We start from the raw sequence: 7,081 nt of genomic DNA on the forward strand, positions 1-7,081 counted from the left end.
AGGTTAAGCACAAATAAAATGACATTTTAAAGCAAGATTAAAGGATAGGCTAGACGCAATCAACTATGTGTATAGTTACTTGAAGTGGATTAGGCAAGAGGCTAACTTGCACAGAATTACCTCTTGAAAATAGTCAGGCATAAGCAGCAGTTTAGACTGCCCGTCTGGGAAAATCCCTCACCTGCACTACCTATCTCAATACATCTAGGAAGTTCCTTTTTCCTTTGCTTTAACAATAGGTCCAGTGATAAGCAAAACTGCCCTCCTCCAAAGCTCCCTGAAGTGCAAAAAGACTAAGAAGATCAAAGAACCCATTAGCCACTCCCTGAACTTCAAAGCTTTCTCCTCTGGGAACTCTGAGGAGCAGCTGTGAGATTGCTCAGAGATTTCCATTACAGTGTATAAATCTATCAATAACATTACAAATGTCTTGGTCACTATATTCTTTTTATATCCTTACATTGACTGCATTTTAGGTTTCACAGTCTTGTAAACATATTAAGATGAGTAATAAGCCAAAATATATTAAGACTAGAGATCTACTCACCCCAGTGAGCACTGAGACACTCTTCTTAGCATTATGCTTTTGTGCTTTCTAAGTCTAGTTTTTCAATGCCTTGATCATTTCTATACTTCCTCATTTGAAAAAAAAAAAAAGTAACAAAACAAGCATTTTATTTCACATAAGTTTGTGTTTTAATGCAATATTCAAACAAAGTCTACAAAATAAGTTACCTTTCCTGGACTTGTTTCACAGACTCAGTCCCTGAGATGACCTAATGCCTCTTCTAACTAGCTTTAGGATGGAGCTGACTTTCTGAACAGCAGGAGAGAGGGGAAAACCTGTATTTTCAATAATATCATTGAACCAACTAACCCTGAACTTCACCCTACCTCTGATTTATTTTACATGATAAAATTCACTTACTTATTTAAAAGCTAGATTGAGCTTGTTTTCTGTTATTTGTGGCCAAAGCACTCGACCAAAATTTGGATTCTATTATTAGTCAGTGGAGAGTCACTGAAGAGGTTTAAGCAGGAGACTGACATAATCAGTTTGCATTAATTACTAGGACAGCAGTGGCAGAAGTGCTGAGGAGGGAGGGGTGGGATGGAAGATTGGCTAAACGTTGCAGAGGGCTTATTATGTGCTTTGTATTATACTCATCTAACACTTTGCATATATTAATTCATTTTTCACTTTCATGTATTGGAGAAGGAAATGGCAATCCACTCCAGTGTTCTTGCCTGGAGAATCCCAGGGACAGGGGAGCCTGGTGGGCTGCCGTCTATGGGGGTCGCACAGAGTCAGACACGACTGAAGCGACTTAGCAGCAGCAGCAGCAACCCTTCCCAAATTCTATGAGGCATGTGATATATTATCCATGTTCAGTGAGAGTAATCAGAAGTCCAGAGACATTAAGCTGTCCAAGACTACACAGCTAGTAAGTGGCAGAGTCAGGATTTGAACCCACTTTAATTATAGATATTTCTTTATGCCTCCCTCCCACCCTCCAACCCATATATATCAGGAGAAGCTCATCTCACTCTCAGCCTCAAATAGACCTAATTGATGTCAAAATAAACCTAGGCCCTTTCCAGTGATTGACACAGATGTAGACTGACAACCCAATTCTGGTCTATTTATACTGCATAGGGTTATTGAGAAAACTGAATGGCTACTGCTCATAACACACTTGGTATGGGGTAGGCCCACAATAAATGCTAGCTACTACTGTTATGATTATAGACCACGATCATCAAGAAAAACAGAAGTAATGTTCAGAGAAAGAGAGCAAAGGAGAGTGGTATAGCAGAAGCCAAGGGAAAAGCTCTTGGTAGAGTACATCAGAATCAAACAACATGGAGGAATGAAGTGAAATGAGAGTTGAAAAGAAAAGTTCATTGGGTTTAGCCTTTGGGACATAATGGGTTACCTTTGCCAGAAAGGGGTTAGTGGAAGGGCTGAGGTGGAAGTCAACCAGTTGAAGAGCAAACTTGCACCTGAATTGGAGACAGTGGCTACCTATGTATCGCACATTAGCAGTTTCACTGTAATGTAAAGGGCGGGTCTCCAGATGGAGCACATTTATAAACTTTGAGCACCGTAGTGGTCAAAGATAGTCGCTTTTGGATGAAGTAAGCCTGGAAGATATGTAAAATAATTCTCGAGTGCTGTGCTGAGAGTATAGCTAAACTGAAAACCGAGAGTTTTCGATGGCTTTAATCAGTTCAGTTCAGTTCAGTTGCTCAGTCGTGTCCGACTCTTTGTGACCTCATGCACGCCAGGCCTCCCTGTCCGTCACCAACTCATGGAGTTCACCCAAACTCATGTGCATCGAGTCGGTGATGCCATCCAGCCATCTCATCCTCTGTCGTCCCCTTTTCCTCCTGCCCCCAATCCCTCCCAGCATCAGAGTCTTTTCCAATGAGTCAACTCTTCACATGAGGTGGCCAAAGTACTGGAGTTTCAGCCTCAACATCAGTCCTTCCAATGAACACCCAGGACTGGTCTCCTTTAGGATGGACTGGTTGGATCTCCTTGCAGTCCAAGGGACTCTCAAGAGTCTTCTCCAACACCACAGTTCAAAAGCATCAATTCTCCGGAGCTCAGCTTTCTTCACAGTCCAACTCTCACATCCATACCTGACTACTGGAAAAACCATAGCCTTGACTAGACGGACCTTTGTTGGCAAAGTAATATCTCTGCTTTTTAATATGTTATCTAGGTTGGTCATACCTTTCCTTCCAAGGAGTAAGTGTCTTTTAATTTCATGGCTACAATTACCATCTTCAGTGATTTTGGAGCCCCCAAAAATAAAGTCTGCCACTGTTTCTTCTGTTTCCCCATCTATTTCCCATGAAGTGATGGGACCAGATGCCATGATCTTAGTTTTCTGAATGTTGAGTTTTAAGCCAACTTTTTCACTCTCCTCATTCACTTTCATCAAGAGGCTTTTTAGTTCCTCTTCACTTTCTGCCATAAGGGTGGTGTCATCTGCATATCTGAGGTTATTGATATTTCTCCTGGAAATCTTGATTCCAGCTTGTGCTTCTTCCAGCCCAGCATGATGGCTTTAGTGTGAGTGAGTGAGTGAAGTCACTCAGTTGTGTCTGACTCTTTGCGATCCCATGGACTGTAGCCTACCAGGCTGCTCCATCCATGGGATTCTCCAGGCAAGAATACTGGAGTGGGTTGCCATTAATATGTAGGTACAAATACATAATTCTCCCCAGTTCAAATAGAAATATATGAATCAGCTTGTCCATGTCTTTGTGCAGGTTATGAAAATTAGAGTGAGGTTGAAAATAATGGAAATGGGGACCATTTGACCACAGTGCTCTCTGGTTCCTCATGTTTTTCTGGGGCCTCAGTTCTACAAACAAAATCTGTGCTTATAATTGGGATTGCCAACCACTGTTATCAAATGGAAAGATGGTCAAAGAATAGACTGTCAACATTTGCCCCCCTCTCCCTACTCCCACAAGTTCAAAGGGAAGAATCAAATTGTTAACAAAAGCATTTTACCTGTGAATCTCACAGTGTTCTAGGATTACATGTGGTAAAACAATATACTAATATCCATCCTTTGATTAAATTCTATAGCCCTCAAATTTGATGTATGCCTTTTTTTTCTTTCATCTAGGATAAAACAAAGCTAAGGACACTCATATTTATGGCTTTATGTATAATAGATAGGATTAGTAGGATTAAGAACCACATGGCACATAAAATGAAACTATACAAATATTTCAATTATTTAGTATGTGTGCCTATGGCACATACTGTTGAGTTAAGGGAACTTAAAGCATCTCTCCATTATTCATATCTTCATTCCCACAGCTATGTTTCAGGTAGGAACACAGGTAGGTCTCCCCGATAAACCTTGCCAATAAGAGGAAAATGTCTTACTGTCAGAAAGAATTAGAAAGGAACTTATCTCCTTCTAAGCTAATTTCAGGAAGTTGTTTTAGGATGCTATTTTGAAAATGCTGTTGGTTATTTTAATTTATTTAATGAGGAGCTTTTTGCTTCTAAAAACTAAGGTGTGTCCCTTCATTGTTCAAAAAAGAGCTAAGACAAGAAAAAAAAAAGCGACTACTGCAACACAGTATATTACCAAGCAATGAAAATACCAATTATTCAGATAGAGAAGTATCACTCTGGACTTCCCCTGCTCTAAGACCACTCCTTCCTATGCATCATTGCTCATAGTGATAGTTGTCTTTTCAGAGTGTCAAAATAGGCAGATATGCCTAAAGAATTAGATAAATAGAACTAATTCTATTTCTTTGCCTAAAATAATGCTATTATCATATCAGCATATTACTCAAAAACATGAGTAAAAAACCCTGAATGTTCATTAGAAGAACTGATGCTAAAGCTGAAGCTCCAATACTTTGGCTACTCGATGTGAAGAGCCAGGTCACTGGGAAAGACCCTTATGCTGGGTAAGATTGAGAGCAGGAGGAGAAGAGGGCTACAGAGGATGAGATGGTGGGATGGCATCACCGACTCAATGGACATAAGTTTGAGCAAACTCCAGGAGTTAGTGAAGGACTGGGAAGGAAGCCTGGCATGCTGTAGTCCATGGGGTTGTGAAAAAGTCACACATGACTTAGTGACTGAACAACAACAACACGGGTAACAAAGAAAAGATTTCTTAAGTAGAAGGACAAATTTCCTAGAGGAATCATCTGATTTAGAAGCTTATCATTGATATTTAAACACTGGGATATAAAGCAGAGAAACTGGAGCTTAGATAGCAGAAATCTTATTAGCTTATTAATTAGCAAAGAGGCCAGAATTTACATTGTAATTATAAATATCCTAATATTATATGTAATTATAAATATCCTAAACTAATGAATGAAGGAATAGCATAATTTAGTCAAAAAACCTAACAGATCAGATCAGATCAGATCAGTCGCTCAGTCGTGTCCGACTCTTTGCGACCCCATGAATCGCAGCACACCAGGCCTCCCTGTCCATCACCAACTCCCGGAGTTCACTTAGACTCATGTCCATCAAGTCAGTGATGCCATCCAGCCATCTCATCCTCTGTCGTCCCCTTCTCCTCCTGCCCCCAATCCCTCCCAGCATCAGAGTCTTTTCCAATGAGTCAACTCTTTGCAGGAGGTGGCCAAAGTACTGCAGTTTCAGCTTCAGATTCATTCCTTCCAAAGATCCCAGGGCTGATCTCCTTCAGAATGGACTGGTTGGATCTCCTTGCAGTCCAAGGGACTCTCAAGAGTCTTCTCCAACACCACAGTTCAAAAGCATCAATTCTTTGGCGCTCAGCCTCCTTCACAGTCCAACTCTCACATCCATACATGACCACTGGAAAAACCATAGCCTTGACTAGACGAACCTTTGTTGGCAAAGTAATGTCTCTGCCTTTGAATATGCTATCTAGGTTGGTCATAACTTTCCTTCCAAGGAGTGTCTTTTAATTTCATGGCTGCAGTCACCATCTGCAGTGATTTTGGAGCCCAGAAAAATAAAGTCTGCCACTGTTTCCACTGTTTCCCCATCTATTTCCCATGAAGTGGTGGGACCGGATGCCATGATCTTAGTTTTCTGAATGTTGAGCTTTAAGCCAACTTTTTCACTCTCCTCTTTCACTTTCATCAAGAGGCTTTTGAGTTGCTCTTCACTTTCTGCCATAAGGGTGGTGTCATCTGCATATCTGAGGTGATTGATATTTCTCCCGGCAATCTTGATTCCAGCTTGTGTTTCTTCCAGTCCAGCATTTCTCATGATGTACTCTGCACATAAGTTAAATAAACAGGGTGACAATATACAGCCTTGACGAACTCCTTTTCCTATTTGGAACCAGTCTGTTGTTCCATGTCCAGTTCTAACTGTTGCTTCCTGACCTGCATATACATTTCTCAAGAGGCAGATCAGGTGGTCTGGTATTCCCATCTCTTTCAGAATTTTCCACAGTTTATTGTGATCCACACAGTCAAAGGCTTTGGCATAGTCAATAAAACAGAAATAGATGTTTTTCTGGAACTCCCTTGCTTTTTCCATGATTCGGCGGATGTTGGCAATTTGATCTCTGGTTCCTCTGCCTTTTCTAAAACCAGCTTGAACATCAGGAAGTTCACGGTTCACACATTGCTGAAGCCTGGCTTGGAGAATTTTGAGCATTACTTTACTAGCATGTGAGATGAGTGCAACTGCGCGGTAGTTTGAGCATTCTTTGGCATTGCCTTTCTTTGGGATTGGAATGAAAAAAAAAAAATTTAACAAGACCCCTTTTTATGTGTTAGATAAGTGAATACAAAATGAATGACTCAGTTCCTGACCTCCAGGAGTTCTTTACAAATTTCATCTTTCTGAAAATATCTTTCAGAAAGAAACAACATCAAATCAGCCCTCTAGTCTGAGAAACGGAGAAGGCAATGGCACCCCACTCCAGTACTCTTGCCTGGAGAATCCCATGGACGGGGGAGCCTGGTAGGCTGCAGTCCATGGGGTCGCTGAGGATCGGACACGACTGAGCGACTTCACTTTCACTCTTCACTTTCATGCATTGGAGAAGGAAATGGCAACCCACTCCAGTGTTCTTACCTGGAGAATCCCAGGGACGGGGGAGCCTGGTGGGCTGCCGTCTCTGGGGTCACACAGAGTCAGACACGACTGAAGCGACTTAGCAGCAGCAGTATGAGAAAACTCAGTGACAACTTACAAGGTAGAAAGATTTTGAACACTTGTGGCCACTCATTCAGGACAATGGAATCACATCTATTTAAGGACAAGCTTATATTCCACAGTTAATAAGTAAGAGAGTTTTCTCAGCAAAAATGACACTTCAGCCTGTCTTGGGGAAATGGTGAGACCATTTTGGCCAGTTTTTCCTGCATGACTTGAATGGATCATTGTTTCTTTGGCTGAACACCCAGGTTATACTTAGAAACTACATAGTTTGGAAATACTTATCTTTAAACATTGTGTGTTTACATTTGGAAATATGGGTCTGTATCACTTTTTTAAAACCCATAAATGGGATCACAGTGTACTTATTATTCATCTCATTTATTTACCCTTAAGGAACTTAGGAGGTCTTTCCAC

This window comes from Bubalus kerabau, chromosome 10 (assembly GCF_029407905.1).
Source record: "Bubalus kerabau isolate K-KA32 ecotype Philippines breed swamp buffalo chromosome 10, PCC_UOA_SB_1v2, whole genome shotgun sequence".
Lineage (NCBI taxonomy): Eukaryota > Metazoa > Chordata > Mammalia > Artiodactyla > Bovidae > Bubalus > Bubalus kerabau.